This window comes from Bubalus kerabau, chromosome 21, assembly GCF_029407905.1.
Source record: "Bubalus kerabau isolate K-KA32 ecotype Philippines breed swamp buffalo chromosome 21, PCC_UOA_SB_1v2, whole genome shotgun sequence".
Lineage (NCBI taxonomy): Eukaryota > Metazoa > Chordata > Mammalia > Artiodactyla > Bovidae > Bubalus > Bubalus kerabau.
Window position 1 is genome coordinate 52113067 of NC_073644.1, and position 20219 is coordinate 52133285.

General features: G+C 39.5%; 1 protein-coding gene across 5 annotated transcripts in view; it reads right to left on the reverse strand.

The window, feature by feature from the left end:
* The window catches only part of DYM (dymeclin), a 400054-nt gene that overhangs the window by 275180 nt on the left and 104655 nt on the right, over positions 1–20219 (reverse strand). The gene's annotated exons all lie outside the window — the stretch shown is intronic.

Below are 20219 nucleotides of genomic sequence, written 5' to 3' on the forward strand. Positions count from 1 at the left end.
ACACTAACAAAATTATATCTGAGATAGATACACTGAAAGGTCTGTACCTGTATATATAAAACCTGAAGGGGAATAGGACATAAAAGTTACATATGGAAAATACTTAGATAATAAAATTAATAATAAAGCCATTAACAATTGAATGCTATCTGCCAAAACAGTTAATGGGCAGTTACTCTAGATGAATAAGAAAATACAGTGTCCAGAATCAGGGAATTTGGAGTTTCAACTTATTTCATGCTGTAGTACCGTACCGTCAGACTCAACCAATCCTAATAAACTAGACCTCATCAGCTACAGAGAGCAAGAAGAGAAAGCAAGGTAATACAAAAGGAAAGGGTCAGTCAAACCCATTAGAGACGCCTCAAAACAACACATTCCCCAGTAGTTAATAGTATTGACTCAATTATCTGCCATGATGGGGTCCCAGCAGAACAAATTCAGGCACTAGAAAGGGACCAGAGTGTAATTTTGTACTCCAAAACTATGAATAAAAGTTTGTCAGCATGTACTATAGATATTACCAGATAAAGTAACATATTAATATATAATTCACTCTGACCACTTCCAGAAAAATACATAAATCACATTATTAAAAAAAAATTATTCTTTTTAAACAAAGAACAACATTTGTTTTTTCAGTTTTCTAACCTTATTGAGGTTTTCAATGGCTAAGTCAAAGATCTCTCCTGGTAAATGTCACTGCACTTAAAAATATGTGGGTTACTTTCAAATATCTTTTGATATTGATTTCCAACTTAATTCCACAGTGATAAGAGAACAGACTCTGTATGATTTTGATACCTTTAGACCATGAGATTTTTTCATCTTGTTTATAAGTCCCATATGATCCAGTGTCTCCTAGTTCATAATCTATGGGAACTTAAATAGAATTTGTACCCTACTGCTGTGTGAAAATTGTATTTGTGTGTATTAGTCACTCTGTCATGTTCGACTCTTTGCGACCCCATGGACTGCAGTCTACAAGGCTCCTCGGTCCACAAAATTCTCCAGGAAAGAATACTGGAGTGGGTAGTCATTCCCTTCTCCAGGGGATTGTCCTGACCCAGGGATCAAACCCAGGTCTTCTGCATTGCAAGCAGATTCTTTACCATCTGAGCTAGGTGCTTTTCAGATCTACTATATTCTTATACTTTCCTGGATATTCATTCTATTAACTTTTAGGAGTTTGATATTAAAACTCCAATTAAAAATCTTAACTTATCTACTGAAAATAATTATAATATAGAATGGAACTATATGTAATTTTGTTTTGTATTTTCCAGGTCTCCTATAAATATGTTATCAAACCTTCATAATTTAAAAAATAAAGAGAGAAAAAAAGAACAGAATTCATAGAAGCTAATTTTCATTACTCTCATTCACTGCAATAAACTTACTGCTGCTGTTGCTGCTGCTAAGTCGCTTCAGTCATGTCCGACTCTGTGCGACCCCATAGACGGCAGTCCACCAGGCTCCTCTGTCCCTGGGATTCTCCAGGCAAGAACACTGGAGTGGGTTGCCATTTCCTTCTCCAATGCACGAAAGTGAAAAGAAAAAAGTGAAGTCGCTCAGTCATGTACGACTCGTAGCGACCCCATGGACTGCTGCCCACCAGGCTCCTCCGTCCATGGGATTTTCCAGGCAAGAGTACTGGAGTGGGGTACCATTGCCTTCTCTGAATAAACTTACTAGTGGTAATCAAACATCATCCAAGCACTCACTACCAAGACCAATACCTCAGGACCAATAGTTAAACAGAAAGAAGGGCATACATATTAACCAAAGCAATCTACAGACTTAATATTATCCCTATCAAATTACCCATGACATCTTTCACCGAACTGGAGCAAATAATCTTAAAATTTATGTGGAACCACAAAAGACCCAGAATTGCCAAAGCAATCCTGAGGAAAAGAACACATAAAGCTGGAGGCATAACACATTCAGACTTCAGATAATACTACAAAGCTACAGTAATCAATACAGCATGGTATTGGCACAGAAACAAAAATATGAATGACAGCCCAGAAATAAACCCACACACCTATAGTCAATTAATCTTCAATGAAGGAGGCAAGAATATAAAATGGAGAAAAGACAGTCTCTTCAGCAAGTGATGCTGGAAATCTGGACAGTCACATGTAAATCAATGAAGTCAGAAAGTGAAAGTGAAGTTGCTCAGTCATGTCTGACTCTTTGCGACCCCATGGACTGTAGCCTACCAGGTTCCTCTGTCAATGGGATTTTCTAGGCAAGAATACTGGAGTGGGTTACCGTTCCCTTCTCCAGGAGATCTTCCAGACCCAGGGATTGAACCGGGGTCTCTCACACTGTAGGCAGATGCTTTACCATCTGAGCCACCAGGGAAGTTGAACACTCCCTCAGATCATATACAAAAATAAACCCAAAATGGCTTAAAGACTTAAATATAATCCAACATACCATAAAACTTCTAGAAGAAAACACAGGCAAAACGTTCTCTGACATAAATCTTACCAATGTTTTCTTTGGTCAGTCTCCCAAGGCAAAGGAAATAAAAGTAAAAATAAACAAATGGGATCTAATCAAACTTAAAAGCTTTTGCATAGGAAAGGAAAGCATAAACAAAACAAAAGACTGGGAGAAAATATTTGCAAACAATGTGACTGACAAGGGTTTAACTTCCACAATATACAAACAGCTCATACAACTCAAAAAAAACAAAACAAAACAATAAAAACCCAATCAAAAAACAAGCAGAAGAACTAACAGACATTTTTCCAAAGAAGATATTCAGATGACCAACAGGCAGAAAAGATGCTCAACATCACTAATTATTACAGAAATGTAAAGCAAAACTAAAATAAATCATCAACTCAAACCAGTCAGAATAGCCTTCACCAAAAAGTCTACAAACAGATTCTGGAGAGGGTGTGGAGAAAAAAGAACCTCCTACACTCCTGGTGGGAATATAAACTGGTATGGCCACTACAGTGAATAGTATGGAGGTTCCATAGAAAACTAAAAATAGAGCTACTATAAGATTCTGCATCCCAGTCCTGGGCTTTGTATCTGTCAAAGCAAAAGTTCTAATTCATAGTATCATAAGATACATGCAATACATGCACTTCAATGTTCAAAGCGGCACTGTTAATGGAAGTCAAGACATGGAAGCAACCTAAGTATCCACAGGTAAGTGGATAAAGAAGATGTGGTCTATACACACACACACACACACACACACACACACACACACGTAGGGCTACCCTGGTGGCTCAAACAATAAATAATCTGCCTGCAATGCAGGAGACCTGGGTTCAATCCCTGGGTTGAAAAGATCCCCTGGAGAAGGGATTGCCTACCCACTCCAGTATTCTTACCTGGAGAATTCCACGGACAGAGGAGCCTAGCAGGCTACAGTCCATGGGGTCACAAAGAGTTGGACATGACTGAATGACTAACACTTTCACTTTCATATATATATACATACACAAACAAATACAAAACAGAATATTACTCAGCCATAAAAAATGAATGAAATGATGGCACTTCTAGCAACATGGATGGACCTAAGAGATTACCATACTAAGTGAAGTAAGACAGAAAAAGACAAATATTGTATTATATAGCTTATTTGTGAAATCTAAACAAACAAAAAAAGATACAAATGAACTTATTTATGAAACAAAAAGAGACTCACAGATACAGAAAACAAACTTATGGTTACCAAAGGCGATGGGGAGATAAATTAGGAGTTTAGGATTAACATATACAAACTATATGTAAATAGGTAAAAAACAAGAACCTACTGTTATGTAGCACAGGAAACTTTACTCAATTATCTTTTAATATATTGTGAAATATATATATATGTGTATATATATGAATAACAATCACTTTGCTGTACATTTGAAACTAACAACACTATAAAATAACTATACTTCAATTTTTTTAAAAAATAGAGACATCCCCTTTTAAAAAATACACATTCAAGTATTTAGGAGTAAAGGGCCATGATGCATATAATTTATCTTCAAATGGTTAAAATAAAAAAACGTGTGTGTATGTGAGTGTAGAATAGAGGGTGGAGAGGAATACAAATACAAAATAAATCAGATTAAAATGTCAACAATAAATCAGTCTGGTTAAAGGTATATACTGATAATTTGGGGAGCTTATTTTTGGAATTGTTATATATATGTGTGTGTGAGCTTATTTTCAAAGAAAGCTTTTCAAAAGTGGGGAAAAAAAAGCAAAATGTTGATAAGTCTTGAAGATGGGTTATGCATAGTCAGTTTAAATTTTCCACAATAAAGTGTTAAAAAAAGAAAATACTAAACAACAAGTAGGTAAAATCATGTATGTAAATTTGATGCTTTCAAACTGTGGCTAGAGAAGACTCTTGAGAGTGCCTTTGACTGCAGGGTATCAAACCAGCCAATCCTAAAGGAAAATCAATCTCAAATATTCATTGGAAGGAGTGATGCTGAAGCTGAAGCTCCAATACTTGGGCCACCTGATACAAAGAACTTACTCACTGAAAAAGACCCTGATGCTCGGAAAGACAGAAGGCAGGAGGAGAAGGGGACAAAAGAGGATACAATGGTTGGATTGCATCACCAACTCAATGGACATGAGTTTGAGTAAACTCCGGGAGACAGTGAAGGACAGTAAAGCCTGGTGTGCTGCAGTCTACACTGTCACAAAGAGCTGGACACTACTTAGCAACTGAACAACCAAATTAACTACTATAATGATGGGCAAACATAAGTCTTCAATAGACATGTTATATAACTGAGTTTACATTTACCTTGAGTGTTCAGTTCAGCTGAGTCGCTCAGTTGTGTCCAACTCTTTGCGACCCCATGGCCTGCAGCACGCCCGGCCTCCCGTCCGTCACCAACTCCTGGAGTTTACTCAAATTCATGCCCATTGAGTCGGGGATGCCATCCAACCATCTCATGCTAAATTGTCCCCTTCTCCTCTTGCCTTCAATCTTTCCCAGCATCAGGGACTTTTCAAACGAGTCGGCTCTTCCCATCAGGTGGCCAAAGTATTGGAGTTTCAGCTTCAACATCAGTCCTTCCAATGAACATTCAGGACTGATTTCCTTTAGGATGGACTGGCTGGATCTCCTTGCAGTCCAAGGGACTCTCAAGAGTCTTCTACAACGCCACAGTTCAAAAACATCAATTCTTCGGCACTCAGCTCTCTTTATAGTTCAACTCTCACATCCATACATGGCCACTGGAAAAACCATAGCTTTGACTAGAGGGACCTTTGTTGGCAAGGTAATGTCTCTGCTTTTTGCTGTCTAGGTTGATCATAACTTTTCTTCCAAGGAGTAAGCATCTTTTTATTTCATGGCTGCCGTCATTATCTGCAGTGATTTTGGAGCCCCCAAAAATTAAGTCTGCCACTGTTTCCACTGTTTCCCCATCTATTTCCCATGAAGTGATGGGACTGGATGCCATGATTGTTTTCTGAATGTTGAGCTTTAAGCCAACTTTTTCACTTTCACTTTCATCAAGAGGCTCTTTAGTTCTTCTTCACTTTCTGCCATAAGGGTGGTGTCATCTGCATATCTGAGGTTATTGATATTTCTCCTGGCCATCTTGATTCCAGCTTGTGCTTCATCCAGCCCAGCCGTTTCTCATGATGTACTCTGCATATAAGTTAAATAAACACAGTGACAATATACAGCCTGGACATACTCCTTTTCCTATTTAGAACCAGTCTGTTGTTCCATGTCCAGTTCTAACTGTTGCTTCCTGACCTGCATACAGATTTCTCAAGAGGCAGGTCAGGTGGTCTGGTATTCCCATCTCTTTCAGAATTTTCTACAGTTTGTGGTGGTCCACACAAAGGCTTTGGCATAGTCAATAAAGCAGAAATAGATGTTTTTCTGGAACTCTCTTGCTTTTTCCATGATCCAGAGGATGTTGGCAATTTGATCTCTGTGCTCCTCTGCCTTTTCTAAAACTAGCTTGAACATCTGGAAGTTCACAGTTCACATACTGCTGAAGCCTGGCTTGGAGAATTTTGAGCATTACTTTGCTAGCATGTGAGATGAGTGCAATTGTGCGGTAGTTTGAGCAGTCTTTGGCATTGCCTTCTTTTGGGACTGCAATGAAAATTGACCTTTTCCAGTCCTGGGGCCACTGCTGAGTTTTCCAAATTTGCTGGCATATTCAGTGCAGCACTTTCACAGCATCATCTTTTAGGATTTGAAATAGCTCAACTAGAATTCCATCATCTCCACTAGCTTTGTTCATAGTGATGCTTCCTAAGGCCCACCTGACTTCACATTCCAGGATGTCTGGCACTAGGTGAGTGACCACATCATTGTGATTATCTGAGTCATGAAGCTTTTTTTTGTATAGTTCTTGTGTGTATTCTTGCTACCTCTTCTTAATATCTTCTGCTTGTTAGGTCCATACCATTTCTGTCCTTTATTGAGCCCATCTTTGTATGAAATGTTCCCTTGGTATCTCTAATTTTCTTGAAGAGATTTCTAGTTTTTCCCATTCTATTGTTTTCCTCTATTTCTTTGCACTGATCACTGAGGAAGGCTTTCTTATCTCTCCTTGCTATTCTTTGGAACTCTGCATTCAGATGCTTGTATCTTTCCTTTTCTCCTTTGCTTTTCGCTTCTCTTCTTTTCACAGTTATTTGTAAGGCCTCCTCAGACAGCCATTTGGCTTTTTTGCATTTCTTTTTCTTCGGGATGGTCTTGATCCCTGTCTCCTGTACAATGTCACAAACCTCCATCCATAGTTCATCAGGCACTCTATCTATCAGATCTAGGCCCTTAAATCTATTTCTCACTTCCACTGTATAATCGTAACGGATTTGATTTAGGTCACACCTGAATGGTCTAGTGGTTTTCCCTGCTGCTGCTGCTAAGTCACTTCAGTCATGTCCGACTCTATGCGACCCTATAGAAGGCAGCCCACCAGGCTCCCCCGTCCCTGGGATTCTCCAGGCAAGAACACTGGAGTGGGCTGCAATTTCCTTCTCCAATGCATGGAAGTGAAAAGTGAAAGTGAAGTCTCTCAGTCGTGTCCGACTCTTAGCGAACCCATGGACAGCAGCCCACCAGGCTCCTCCATCCATGGGATTTTCCAGGCAAGGTTTTCCCTACTTTCTTCAATTTAAGTCTGAATTTTGCAATAAGGAGTTCATGATCGGAGCCACAGTCAGCTCCTGGTCCTGAGGTAGATAAGTATTAGCTTTTGGTATTTAATTACATACAAGTATTTACTGACAGTCTACAAATATAAGGTGCTCTGCTGCAATGAACACCCTCACGTAAGTCAGGAAGCAGCTTATACACTCAAAACTCAAGTGGTGACAATGAAAGACGAAAACAGTAAGGACCTATATAGGAAAAGTATCTAAAAAAGAGTGGGGATCTGCTTAGTTGCTCAGTTGTGTCCTACTCTTTGCCATCCCATGGACTGTAGCCCGCCAGGCTCCTCTGTCCAAGGGATTCTCCAGGCAAGAAACTGGAGTGGGTTGCCATGCCCTCCTCCAGGGGATATTCCCAACCCAGGAATTGAACCCAGGTCTCCCACACTGCAGGCAGATTCTGTACCATCTGAGCCAACAAGGAAGCCCAAGAATACTGCAGTGGGTAGCCTATCTCTTCTCCAGGGTATCTTTCCAACCCAGAAATCAAACCAGGGTCTCTTGCATTACAGGCAGATTCTTTACTAGCTGAGCTACCAGGGAAGCCCCAAATCAACTATACTTCAATTGAAATTTTTTTTTAAATGGGGAAAAATGAAAAAACAAAAAAAGCCCAGACAGCAAAGGTCAAGAGTCAAAGGAACAGAACTAAAGTGCAAACCAACATGACCTCTTTGCTATGTGATCTTAGACAAATAATTTAATAACTAGGAACTGCTCTTTACCAACTGTATTAAAAAAGTAAAACCATTTATTTCACAAGGTTGCTATGAGAATAAAGTGAGATACATAAAAGTCGCTCTGTAAACTGTGAAGTTTTATTGTATGTAGAACCAATGGAGGGAGAATGAGGCTTGAACCTGGTGATCATAAGACAAAGCAGAGTGTTAAGTGCCTCAGGAAAATCCACATCTAGCTGCGAGGTAGAAAAGGAAGTCTTTTGTGGAGAAGGTGGTACTTGAGATGGATCTTAAAGGATGGAGGGTCAGAAAACTTAACAGCAGAGAGAGGAAGAAGTAGGATTCTAGATTAGAAAGATAACCCAAGCAAAAGTATAAAAAAGGAAGAAAGTCAGGCATGTAAAAAGCAGCAGTTTCTGTTAAAGTCTGGGAAACAATCAAATATAAATCTGGAAAAATTGAGAATAAACTGGAGAGGGCCCTCCCTAACTCTTTGAAGGTCCAGATGTATGGCTCACTACTCCTCTGGACCCCAGTTCTAACAAAAAGAGTCTCTTCTTCCTTTCCAATTACAACAAAAACCTCACTGTCGAAAACTGTTCTGTTCTTTGAAATAAGGCACCCTAATTCAAAGGAAATAATTAAAAAAAAACCATACATATCCTGCTATGAAAGGAAATGCTTTCTAAATCCAGGAAATATTTAATCCCAATGAAAATGAATATAATCCAAAAGGGTTTACAATTTACATTTGGCTTTAGAATCTCTCTTTTTTTTTTTTTTGGTGAGGACCTTCCAAATTGTTATCTTTCTCAAGCTAATATTAAAGAAAATTCCTTAACTACCAACCAAAAGATCATCAAACCAAAAGATGACACAGCTAAAGTCAAATTTCCTTTGTCAACTCTTAGAGGAAAACATAGACAAAACACTCTGTGACACAAATCACAGCAAGGTCCTCCATGACCCACCTCCTAGAGCAATGGAAATAAAAACAAAACTAAACAAATGGGGCCTAATTAAACTTAAAAGATTCTGCACAGCACAGGAAACTATAAACAAAAAAATAACCCTCAGCATGGGAAAAAAATAATAGCAAATGAAACAACTGACAAAGGGTTAATTTCAAAAGCATCTCATATAAATCAATCCCAGAAAAACAAACAACCCAATCAAAAAATAGACAAAAGACCTAAACAGACATTTCTCCAAAGACATACAGATGGCTAACAAACACATGAAAAGATGCTCAACTTCAACTCATTATTAGAGAAATGAAAATCAAAACCACAATAGGTATCATCTCATACCAGTCAGAACAACCATCACAAAAAGTCTACAAACAATAAATGCTGGAGAGGATGTGGAGAAAAGAGAACTCTCTTGTACTGTTTGTGGGAATGTAAACTGATACAGCCACTATGGAGAACAGTACGGAGATTTCTTTAAAAACTAGGAATAAAACCACCATAAGACCCAGCGATCCCACTACTAGGCATGTATCCTGAGGAAACCAAAAGTGAAAAAGACACATGTTCCCTAATGCAGCTCTATTTATAATAGCTAAGACACAGAAGCAACCCAGATGTCCATTGACAGAGGAGTGGATAAAGAAGCTGTGGTATATATATACAATGGAATATTCAGTTCAGTTCAGTTACTCAGTTGTGTCTGACTCTTTGCAACCCCACGTATCGCAGCACGCCAGGCCTCTCTGTCCACCATCTCCCGGAGTTCACTCAAACTCATATCCATCGAGTCGGTGATGCCATCCAGCCATCTCATCCTGTTGTCCCCTTCTCCTCCTGCCCCCAATCCCTCCCAGCATGAGAGTCTTTTCCAATGAGTCAACTCTTCACATGAGGTAACCAAAGTACTGGAATATTACTCAGCCATAAAAAGGAATACATCTGAGTCAGTCCTAATGAGGTGGCTGAACCTAGAGCTATTATACAGAGTAAAATAAATCAGAAACACAAATATCATATACTGTTTAGATTTAGAATTTAGAAAGAATTTAGAAAGATGGTAGGTACTGATGAGCCTATTTGCAGAACAGCTATGAAGACACGGAAGAAGGCAATGGCACCCCACTCCAGTACTCTTGCCTGGAAAATCCCATGGATGGAGGAGCCTGGAGGGCTGCAGTCCATGGGGTTGCTAAGAGTCGGATTGGACTGAGTGACTTCACTTTCACTTTTCACTTTCATACATTGGAGAAGGAGATGGCAGCCCACTCCAGTGTTCTTGCCTAGAGAATCCCAGGGACAGGGGAGCCTGGTGGGCTGCCGTCTATGGGGTCACACAGAATCGGACACGACTGAAGTGATTTAGTAGTAGTAGTAGTAGTAGTAGTACGAAGACACAGGCATTAAGAACAGACTTACCAACACAGCCTGAAGGGGAGGAAGGAGAGGGTGGGAGGTACGGAGAGAGTAACATGGAAACATACATTATCAAATGTAAGATAGAAAGCCAATGGGGGGAGGTGGTCCTAAGATGATGGAGGAATAGGACCGGGAGACCACTTTCTCCCCCACAAATTCATCAAAAGAACATTTAAACGCTGAGTAAAATCCACAAAACAACTTCTGATTGCCGGCAGAGGACATTAGGCACCCAGAAAAGCAGCCCATTGTCTTCGAAAGGAGGTAGAAAAAATATAAAAGACAAAAAAAGAGACAAAAGAGGTAGGGAAGGAGCTCCATCCCGGGAAGGGAGTCTTAAAAAGAGAAGTTTCCAAACAACAGAAAACACTCTCACTACAGAGTCTGTGCTGAGCCTTGGAAGCACAGAGGGCAACATAATAGGGAGGAAAAATAAGTAAATAATTAAAACCCACAGATTACGAGCCCAACGGTAACTCCCCCAGCGGAGAAGCAGCGCAGACACCTGTGCCCGCCACTAGCAAGCGGGGGCTGGGCAGGGAGGCGGGGGCTGCATTGCTTAGAGTAAGGATCGGGCCTGAATGTCCCCGAGGGTAATCAGAGCGAACTAATTTGGGCTAGCAAACCAGACTGTGGGATAGCTACCACGCGAAAAGCCCTAAGACACCGCCAGGCCCACGCACAGAACCAAGGGCGTAACAGAACTAGCCGGCTGCAGACCATCCCCCTCCAGTGACAGGCAGCCAGAACCGGAAGGGGGCAATCGCAGCCCCAGAGAGACATTATCTACCAAACTGCAAGCAGGCTTCTTTGCTTACTAAGACTTCTTGGGGTTCTGGACAGTCATCCACCTGAGAAGGTGCACGGGTTGTACACCCAGAAAACCGAGCGGCAGGGACGGGAGAGGCGATAAGTCACAGTGAGGGCGCTCGCCAAACACCTCATCACTCGAGCTGCTCGGAGCTGGGAAGGGCACAAAACACAGGCCCAACGGAGTCTGCGCCTCTGAGGACTACCTGAGTGCCTGAACCTGGGCGGCTTAGACCTGGGAGGTGCATGCAGCCCAGGGCCGGCCTCGGACGGTACCGGGGGAGCAACCTAGAGCCTGAGCTGTGTGGGCAGGAAGGGTGCACTGGCCGTGAGCGAGGGCAGGCCCAGTGTGGCCCAGGCACTGCCAGCACATGCCAGTGTTATTTGTTTGCAGCTTCCCTCCCTCCCCACAGCGCGACTGTGAGCCTAAAAAAGTGTCCACCACCGCCCCCTTGTGTCAGGGCGGAAATCAGACACTGAAGAGACCAGCAAACAGAAGCTAAAACCGAGGGAACCGCCTTGGAAGTGACAGGTGCAATAGATTAAAGCCCTGTAGTTAGTACCAACTACACAGGAAGGGGCCTACAGATCTTGAGAAATATAAGCCGGACCAAGAAACTATCCGAAAATGAACTGACCCCACACTGCCCACACCACCAGAGAAAGTCCAAGATATATTTTTACTATTTTTATGATCATTCTTTTCTTTTTTTTTAACTTAAAAAAATTTTTAAGTCCTCTATTACTCCTTTTTCATTTTTATAACCTATTACTTTTCAAAAAAAAGACTTTTTCAAAGCAAACTTTATATATATATTTTTTTAATAACTTTTGTGACTTCTTCTTCTTTTAATATTGTATTTTTGAAAATCCAACCTCTACTCTAGAATTTTAATCTTTGCTTTTTGGTATTTGTTATCAATTTTGTTCCTTTAAGAACCCAATCTTGAGTACCTATTTTTACTTGGGAGCGAGATTACTGGCTTGACTGCTCTCTCCCCCTTTGGACTCTCCTTTCTCTCCACTAGGTCGCCTCTGTCTCCTCCCTCCCCCTTCTCTTCTCTACCCAACTCTCTGAATCTCTGTGTATTCCAGATGGTGGAGGACACTTAGGGAACTGATTACTGACTGGATCTGTCTCTCTCCTTTTCACTCCTCCCTTTTATCCTCCTGGCCACCTCTGTCTCTTTCCTCCCTCTTCTCTTCTCTGTATAACTCCATGAACATCTCTGAGCGGTCCAGACTGTGGAGCACACATAAGGAAGTGATTACTGGCTAGCTTGCTCTCTTCTCTTTTGATTCCACCTCATCTCATTCGGGTCACCTCTAACTCCCTCCTCCCTCTTCTCTTCTCCATGTAACTCTGTGAACCTCTCTGGGTGTCCCTCACTGTGGAGAAACTTTTCATCTTTAACCTAGATGTTTTATCAACGGTGCTGTATAGAAGGAGAAGTCTTGAGACTACTGTAAAAATAAGACTCAAAACCAGAAGCAAGAGGCTTAAGTCCACATCCTGAGAACATCATAGAACACCTGACTCCAGGGAACATTAATCGACAGGAGCTCATCAAACGCCTCCATAACTACACTGAAACCAAGCACCACCCAAGGGCCAACAAGTTCCAGAGCAAGACATACCATGCAAATTCTCCAGCAACACAGGAACACAGTCCTGAGCTTCAATATACAGGCTGCCCAAAGTTACTCCAAATCCATTGACATCTCATAACTCGTTACTAGACACTTCACTGCACTCCAGAGAGAAGAAATCCAGCTCCACCCACCAGAACACCGACACAAGCTTCCCTAACCAAGAAACCTTGACAAGCCACCAATACAACCCCACCCACAGTGAGGAAACTCCATAATAAAGAGAACTCCACAAACTGCCAGAATACAGAAAGGCCACCCGAAACTCAGCAATATAAACAAGATGAAGAGACAGAGGAATACCCAGCAGGTAAAGGAACAGGATAAATGCCCACCAAACCAAACCAAAGAGGAAGAGATAGGGAATCTACCTGATAAAGAATTCCGAATAATGATTGTGAAAATGATCCAAAATCTTGAAATAAAAATGGAATCACAGATACATAGCCTGGAGACAAGGATTGAGAAAATGCAAGAAAGGTTTAACAAGACCTAGAAGAAATAAAAAAGAGTCAATATATAATGAATAATGCAATAAATGAGATCAAAAACACTCTGGAAGCAACAAATAGTAGGCAGAAGATAGGACTAGTGAAATAGAAGATAGAATGGCAGAAATAAATGAATCAGAGAAGAAAAAAGAAAAATGAATTAAATGAGGACAATCTCAGAGACTTCCAGGACAATACTAAACGCCACAACATTCGAATCATAGGAGTCCCAGAAGAAGAAGACAAAAAGAAAGACCATGAGAAAATACTTGAGGAGATAATAGTTGAAAACTTCCCTAAAATGGGGAAGGAAATAATCACCCAAGTCCAAGAAACCCAGAGAGTCCCAAACAGGATAAACCCAAGGCGAAACACCCCAAGACACATATTAATCAAATTAACAAAGCTCAAACACAAAGTACAAATATTAAAAGCAGCAAGGGAAAAACAACAAATAACACACAAGGGGATTCCCATAAGGATAACAGCTGATCTTTCAATAGAAACTCTTCAGGCCAGGAGGGAATGGCAGGACATACTTAAAGTGATGAAAGAAAATAACCTGCAGCCCAGATTACTGTACCCAGCAAGGATCTCATTCAAATATGAAGGAGAAATCAAAAGCTTTACAGACAAGCAAAAGCTGAGAGAATTCAGCACCACCAAACCAGCTCTCCAACAAATGCTAAAGGATATTTTCTAGACAGGAGACATAAAAACGGTGTATAAACTCGAACCCAAACAATAAAGTAAATGGCAACAGGAGCATACTCATCAATAATTACCTTAAACGTAAATGGGTTGAATGCCCCAACTAAAAGACAAAGACTGGCTGAATGGATACAAAAACAAGACCCCTATATATGCTGTCTACAAGAGACCCACCTCAAAACAGGGGACACACACAGACTGAAAGTGAAGGGCTGGAAAAAGATATTCCATGCAAATAGAGATCAAAAGAAAGCAGGAGTAGCAATACTCATATCAGATAAAATAGACTTTAAAACAAAGGCTGTAAAAAGAGACAAAGAAGGACACTACGTAATGATCAAAGGATCAATCCAAGAAGAAGATATAACAATTATAAATATATATGCACCCAACATAGGAGCACTGCAATATGTAAGACAAATGCTAACAAGTATGAAAGGGGAAATTAACAATAACACAATAATAGTGGCAGACTTTAATACCCTACTCACACCTATGGATAGATCAACTAAACAGAAAATTAACAAGGAAACACAAACTTTAAATGACACAATAGACCAGCTAGACCTAACTGATATCTATAGGACATTTCACCCCAAAACAATGAATTTCACCTTTTCTCAAGCACATATGGAACCTTCTCCAATATAGATCACATCCTGGGCCATAAATCTAGCCTTGGTAAATTCAAAAAAAATGAAATCATTCCAAGCATCTTTTCTGACCACAATACAGTAAGATTAGATCTCAATTACAGGAGAAAAAATATTAAAAATTCCAACATATGGGGGCTGAACAACACATTGCTGAATAACCAACAAATCACAGAAGAAATCAAAATATGCATAGAAACGAATGAAAATGAAAACACAACAACCCAAAACCTATGGGACACTGTAAAAGCAGTGCTAAGGGGAAAGTTCATAGCAATACAGGCATACCTCAAGAAACAAGAAAAAAGTCAAATAAATAACCTAGCCCTGCACCTAAAGCAACTAGAAAAGGAAGAAATGAAGAACCCCAGGGTTAGTAGAAGGAAAGAAATCTTAAAAATTAGGGCAGAAATAAATGCAAAAGAAACAAAGGAGACCATAGCAAAAATCAACAAAGCCAAAAGCTGGTTCTTTGAAAGGATAAATAAAATTGACAAACCATTAGCCAGACTCATCAAGAAACAAAGGGAGAAAAATCAAATCAATAAAATTAGAAATGAAAATGGAGAGATCACAACAGACGACACACAAAAACAAAGGATCATAAGAGACTACTATCAGCAATTATATGCTAATAAAATGGACAACGTGGAAGAAATGGACAAATTCTTAGAAAAGTACAACTTTCCAAAACTGGGCCAGGAAGAAATAGAAAATCTTAACAGACCCATCACAAGCACGGAAATTGAAACTGTAATCAAAAATCTTCCAACAAATAAAAGCCCAGGTCCAGACGGCTTCACAGCTGAATTCTACCAAAAATTTAGAGAAGAGCTGACACCTATCCTGCTCAAACTCTTCCAGAAAATTGCAGAGGATGGTAAACTTCCAAACTCATTCTATGAGGCCACCATCACCCTAATACCAAAACCTAACAAAGATCCCACAAAAAAAGAAAACTACAGGCCAATATCACTGATGAACATAGATGCAAAAATCCTTAACAAAATTCTAGCAATCAGAATCCAACAACACATTAAAAAGATCATACACCATGACCAAGTGGGCTTTATCCCAGGAATGCAAGGACTCTTCAATATCTGCAAATCAATCAATGTAATACACCACATTAACAAATTGAAAAATAAAAACCATATGATTATCTCAAGAGATGCAGAGAAAGCCTTTGACAAAATTCAACATCCATTTATGATCAAAACTCTCCAGAAAGCAGGAATAGAAGGGACATACCTCAACATAATAAAAGCTATAAATGACAAACCCACAGCAAACATTATCCTCAATGGTGAAAAACTGAAAGCATTTCCCCTAAAGTCAGGAACAAGACAAGGGTGCCCACTCTCACCACTACTATTCAACATAGTTTTGGAAGTTTTGGCCACAGCAATCAGAGCAGAAAAAGAAATAAAAGGAATCGAAATTGGAAAAGAAGAAGTAAAACTCACTGTTTGCAGATGACATGATCCTCTACATAGAAAACCCTAAAGACTCCACCAGAAAATTACTAGAGCTAAAATATAGTAAAGTTGCAGGATATAAAATCAACACACAGAAATCTCTTGCATTCCTATACACTAATAATGAGAAAATAGAAAGAGAAATTAAGGAAACAATTCCATTCACCACTGCAACGAAAAGAATAAAATACTTAGGAATATACCTACATAAAGAAACTAAAGACCTATATATAGAAAACTATAAAACACTGATGAAAGAAATCAAAGAGGACACTAATAGATAGAGAAATATACCATGTTCATGGATCGGAAGAATCAATATAGTGAAAATGAGTATACTACCCAAAGCAATCTATAGATTCAATGCAATCCCTATCAAGCTACCAATGGTATTTTTCACAAAGCTAGAACAAATAATTTCACAATTTGTATGGAAATACAAAAAACCTCGAATAGCAAAAGCAATCTTGAGAAAAGAGAATGGAACTGGAGGAATCAACCTGCCTGACTTCAGGCTCTACTACAAAGCCACAGTCATCAAGACAGTATGGTACTGGCACAAAGACAGAAATATAGATCAATGGAACAAAATAGAAAGCCCAGAGATAAACCCACGCACCTATGGACATCTTATCTTTGACAAAGGAGGCAAGAATATACAATGGAGAAAAGACAATCTCTTTAACAAGTGGTGCTGGGAAATCTGGTCAACCACTTGTAAAAGAATGAAACTAGAACACTTTCTAACACCATACACAAAAATAAACTCAAAATGGATTAAAGATCTAAACGTAAGACCAGAAACTATAAAACTCTTAGAGGAGAACATAGGCAAAACACTCTCCGACATACATCACAGCAGGATCCTCTATGACCCACCTCCCAGAATATTGGAAATAAAAGCAAAAATAAACAAATGGGATCTAATTAAAATTAAAAGCTTCTGCGCAACAAAAGAAACAATGAGCAAGGTGAAAAGACAGCCTTCAGAATAGGAGAAAATAACAGCAAATGAAGCAACTGACAAACAACTACTCTCAAAAATATACAAGCAACTCCTGCAGCTCAATTCCAGAAAAAATAAACAACCCAATCAAAAAATGGGCCAAAGAACTAAATAGACATTTCTCCAAAGAAGACATACAGATGGCTAACAAACACATGAAAAGATGCTCAACATCACTCATCATCAGAGAAATGCAAATCAAAACCACTATGAGGTACCATTTCATGCCAGTCAGAATGGCTGCGATCCAAAAGTCTACAAGCAATAAATGCTGGACAGGATGTGGAGAAAAGGGAACCCTCTTACACTGTTGGTGGGAACGCAAACTAGTACAGCCACTATGGAGGACAGTGTGGAGATTCCTTAAAAAGCTGGAAATAGAACTGCCATACGACCCAGCAATCCCACTGCTGGGCACACACACTGAGGAAACCAGAAGGGAAAGAGACACATGTACCCCAGTGTTCATCGCAGCACTGTTTATAATAGCCAGGACATGGAAGCAACCTAGACGTCCATCAGCAGATGAATGGATAAGAAAGCTGTGGTACATATACACAATGGAGTATTACTCAGCCATTAAAAAGAATACATTTGAATCAGTTCTAATGAGGTGGATGAAACTGGAGCCTATTATACAGAGTGAAGTAAGCCAGAAAGACAAACACCAATACCGTATACTAATGCATATATATGGAATTTAGAAAGATGGTAATGACAACCCTGTATGTGAGACAGCAAAAGAGACATAGATGTATAGAACAGTCTTTTGGACTCTGTGGGAGAGGGAGTGGGGGATGATTTGGGAGAATGGCATTAAAACATGTATAATATCATATAAGAAACGAATCACCAGTCCAGGTTCGATGCAGGATACAGGAAGCTTGGGGATGGTGCACTGGGATGACCCAGAGGGATGGTATGGGGAGGGAGGTGGGAGGGGGGTTCAGGATGGGGAACACGTGTATACCCGTGGCAGATGCATGTTGATGTATGGCAAAACCAATACAATATTGTAAAGTAAAAAATAATAATAATAATAATAAATTTTTTTAAAAAGAAAAGAAAAAAAAATATTGGTGGGGGGGAGAAAGAAAGCCAATGGGAATTTGCTGTATGACTGAGGGAACTCAAACTAGGGTTTGGTAACAACCTAGAGCAATGGGTTGGGGAGGGAGGTGGGAGGGATGTTCAGGTGGGAGGGGACAAGGGTAAATCAATGGCTGATTCATGTTGATGTTTGGTAGAAACCAATGCAATACTGTAAAGCAATTATCCTTCAATTAAAAACAAATAAATTTTAAAAATATTTCCTTTGTCAACTTGATTGACTTTCATGGAATGTAGCTTAATTCAAAATTACATGGCTATGACTGTTCTTTTTTTAATTTATTTTTTTTATTGAAGGATAATTGCTTTACAGAACGTTGTTGTTTTCTGTTAAACCTCAGCATGAATCAGTCAAAGGTATACATATATCCCCTCCCTTTTGAACCTCCCTCTCATTAACAGTTTCTTTTTTGCACAAAATACATAAGTGTGCTTTTTAGAAGAAAAATATCCTTTGGTTGTTTTTTTTTTTTAATCTTTTGGGCCACATACTGTAAAATAATAAGTTACTCCATCACTTAAACTTTTACATGAATAGTTTTAAGAAGACTTAAGAAGCTATGCAAAATGCTTTATCACTATAGGCACACAAAAATCCTAAGTCTATTTTAATGCCCTTAGCTGAACACTAAACTTCTTAATGGTAGGGGAAAAGATCAGAGAACCATTTAAAATTATGTGAAAATAGTCTTAAGAGATTATCTACTCCAACTTTGATAGACATTTGCAAGACAAACTGGCAACTTTCTTCTGATACGCAGAGTATATCTGAAATTAAAAAGTCTTTTGGCACCCAGTACAGATGACATCATATACCATACTGGACTTCTTTCTTTATGATGACATATAACTGCAAGAAAAATCAAGAACTACACACATCTTTGAAAAACTGCAAAGTATTGTCATTGTTTCAAAGAAAGCAGTTAATGAATTTATACTATCTCCTCCAACCATAGTACTAGAAAATACTCAGCTTTTGAACACTAACACTAGTTTAATGACTGAAAAGAGAAAATACTGGTAATTCCCCAGTGGTCCAGTGGTTAGGATTCTGGACTCTCATTGCCAAGCAACCGGGTTCAGTTCCTGGTCGAAGAACTAAAAATCACACATGCCATGTGGCCAAAAAAAAAAAAAACTACTAACAGATTAATCAAGCCTTTCCATAGAACACACAAAGCCCTTCCTGTGCTGCCTTTAGAGACCACACAAGAGCAAGCCTCGAAAGCCTCCTTATCTGAAACAATGAGGGCCACAAGAGGGGTGACTCGGAGAATGAACCTCCGCAGATCTGATGGTCAAGGCAGCATGCTCAGCACCAGAGACAAAGCCAAGAGTGATTACAAATGTAATTCAACTTATAATACTAAAAGAAGTCAAAAGAAGATGACCTAGAACAGAGGTCTTTTAATCCAAAGAGGTTCCTGAGACTAATCATCTCATAAATTATCACACAGTACTCCATTTTCCTATCAAACTGACACCCTGGCTAGAGTGTGGAGAGCATGTCACTGCCTAATTCAGCTGCGGAACTCAGCTCCATTTATAATTCCTTCAGACAGCTGAACTCTGCACTGTGTAATTAAGTGGACCATATACAGTTTCTTAAGTAAGAGCACCCACGCAGACCTTACAACTGCCAAAGTGCCAGCCTAGTTTTTGTTTCTCCTTCAGAACAAAGCACAAGTTCAGCTGACGTAACCTCACATGACCCAGGTCCTCTGGTATTTCTAGTCTCTTTTAAGTCAAAACACTGTGAAGCAGAAATGAGGTTTTACTGGATGATGGGAAAGGATTCTTCAGTTAATGAAATTTGCTTCCAATCTGACAAAATTCATGCTTGTGCCACTTCAGAATTTATTACAAGCCTCTTCAAATTGTGCTAATTTGTCACCAAACAAAGGAAACGTTGTGTATAATAAAAAAAACTACACCTAGTCATATAAAATCCTACTCAAGAAAGCCCCTAAAATAGAACAATTTCCTCATAAAATGTAAGTGATAAAAAGTTTCCAAGAGCATAACTGTATTTATAGTGCACAGCTAGAATGCATACAATATGCATGTTTA